The following is a 2,731-nucleotide window of genomic DNA, read 5'->3' on the forward strand; positions in this document are numbered from 1 at the left end:
CAAACACACGAGTGACATCAGGATTCCAGAACTCGGGCATGGACTGAAGATACCAGACCAGCAGTTTCCGAGGTATTGTGCAATGATTTGGTAATTACAGCGCAAGTTCACCTGCTAATCGACAACCAGCAGCCAATCCGGTGTCGTGCGCTTCTCGACACCGGATCCAGCATGAACTTCATTACTGAAAAACTTGCGAAGTCCTTCGAAATAAGGCAAAGGAAGTGTTCGGTCCCAATTGGAGTTCTCGACACCTTAACGACAACGGTACGGCGATTCATAACGGCTACGATTACCTGTACAGATGGCAAGTATGAACAAACATTAATGTTCCTCGTCATTCCAGCCATAACGACCCTGATCCCAAGCCAACATATCGATCGTGCGGCGCTTGACATACCCAGAAATATCAAGCTGGCCGATCCATGATTTCATGTGCCTTGCCCGTTCGATGTCTTATTAAGCTCGGATGCAACACTCGCTTCGATGTGCGTCGGACAAATCAACCTGACGCGACCGGACGAGGCGGAACTTCGCTTACAGAAGACACGATTTGGCTGGGTAATCGGGAGGAGTCCAACTTCCCAAACCGCAGCGAATACGTTCCACGCATCCACAACGGCTCTTCAGGCAGATCTCTCGCGGTTTTGGGAAATCGACGAAGGACCTCCGATCCGACATATATCCGATGCGGAGCGACGATGTGAGGAACATTTCAGAGCCCACGTTCGACGCACCAGCGAAGGACGATACATCGTCGCCCTTCCATTTAACGACCGGCTCCCGTAGTTTGAATCCTCCAAGGCGCTAGCGATCTCGCATCTCTCAACCGCCGATTTCAACGCGACGGACGTTTTGAAGCCGAGTATCGATCGGTTCTACAAGATTACTTGGATTGGGGACATATGTCAAGAATCAGCACCGACAACGCCGACGATAGCGGATATTATTTACCTCACCACGGCGTAATCAAGGCATCGAGTGAAACTCTAAAACTCCGCGTCGTGCTCAACGAATCAATACCAAGCATCACCGGAGTTCTCTTCAACGACACCTCCTGGATCGAGGCGTTACCTGATACTTCCTGGGACGAGATGCCCCACGACACTTCCAGGACCGCGGCGATCCACGACAATTCGTGGATCGTGAATTTCAGCTGGAAATGTCTTGGAAACCACAAGGACGACGATGATCCAGATTACGAGGTGGACAATATGCCCTCAACGCAGCAGCCCTTAGGCCTTTCCATCAATTTCCCTGGCAGCTACGGCACCTGCGGGCGGCAACAACTTACGCGAAGAAGAGCATCTCGGACCGAGATGCAAACAGGATCTTCCCACTACAGAACCAAACATAACCAGTCGGAAGGTAAAACGTTTCCGATTTTGTCTTTAGCGGATATAGGGGCCAAGCTGATACAACCACAAGGCATCGTCAAGAAGGCGCGATACGGATGGGTCAGCGGGGGAGCCACAGACCTCCTTTACGTCTTCATTACGCAGCTACATACGGATTTCACTGGCCCTTGCGAAATCAGCGAGATGTTCAACGACACCTCCTGGGACGAAGTGTTCAACGATACTTCCTGGACCGAGGTAGTCACCAACCTTTCCAGAACCAATGCGTTTCACGACACGTTCTGGGTCGTGAACTCCAGTATGAAATTTCGTGGCTACAACAAGGACGACGACCATCCGCATCACGAGGTAGACGACGAGCCCTTAACTCTACGGATCTTCGGTCGTATCATCAACGTCGCTCTGCCGACGTCGTCATCATACGAACGGCCACAGTTCATACGGCAACGAGCAGATTAGAGTTTTGATCGCCAATCAGCCCAAGACGAGTCCGGACAATCACAGATAGCGAAGGCGGTGGATAACACACCCATCTAATCCACATACATAATTTGATCGGTGCCCTCTCAACGGGAGGAGGATGTTATGTCGCGTGGGACATCTGCACGCCATCCCTCGCTACCTGGCAGCCAACGGCCAACCTACAGTCTTCCCGATTCTCAATAGACCCAGGGACCCACCATAAAGACATTAGCCTTTAGCTGCATTGTCTCCACACATGTTTGCCAATCAAATTGCATGTCTGAAGAATTCTCTAATTCTAGAAGTATTTGCAGTTTATGGCTGGTTCTTGGAAAGGTCCTTGAGTTTATTAGGCGCTCTTAAGAATCACGGAGAAAGCGGACAGTCACCAGATGGGAAAAGCTAACACATGTCCATCGTAAAAGGCTGTTTTTCGTCAGGAGCAAAGTCCACCGCCGCTCTACGTTGGTAGGAGACTGCTGCATATTTTATTCATTCGAGTGGGTCATCACCAATCGGCATCGCGGATCGTTACCCTCACTTCGTGGACGAAAAGTGTGAATAACGAATCCGCGTTCTTCGTTCAAAGGACACACCCACACCGAGCTTTCCTCCGAGGCACCTTAAGGGCAGTTCAGTATTCCAATTCCAATCCCAGTACAATTCTCGGTCTAGGCCAATTCCAGTTTCAACGCCAGTTCAGCTAGTCTCGTTCCAATTCCAATTCCAGTACAATTCTCGGGCGTTCCAGTTCAGCACTTATCGATCAAGTGGTCAAGCAGTCAACACCACGTCACATTCGATCAAGTCGTCACCCATTCCAGTTCAGCATTCCAGTTCCGTTCTCGTTCTGCTCTCGTTCAACGCTCGAGCAAGTCATCATCAAGTGTTCGGGCGAATACAGTCAGTCA

This window comes from Bombus pyrosoma, linkage group LG10 (genome assembly GCF_014825855.1).
Source record: "Bombus pyrosoma isolate SC7728 linkage group LG10, ASM1482585v1, whole genome shotgun sequence".
Taxonomy (NCBI): Eukaryota; Metazoa; Arthropoda; class Insecta; order Hymenoptera; family Apidae; genus Bombus; species Bombus pyrosoma.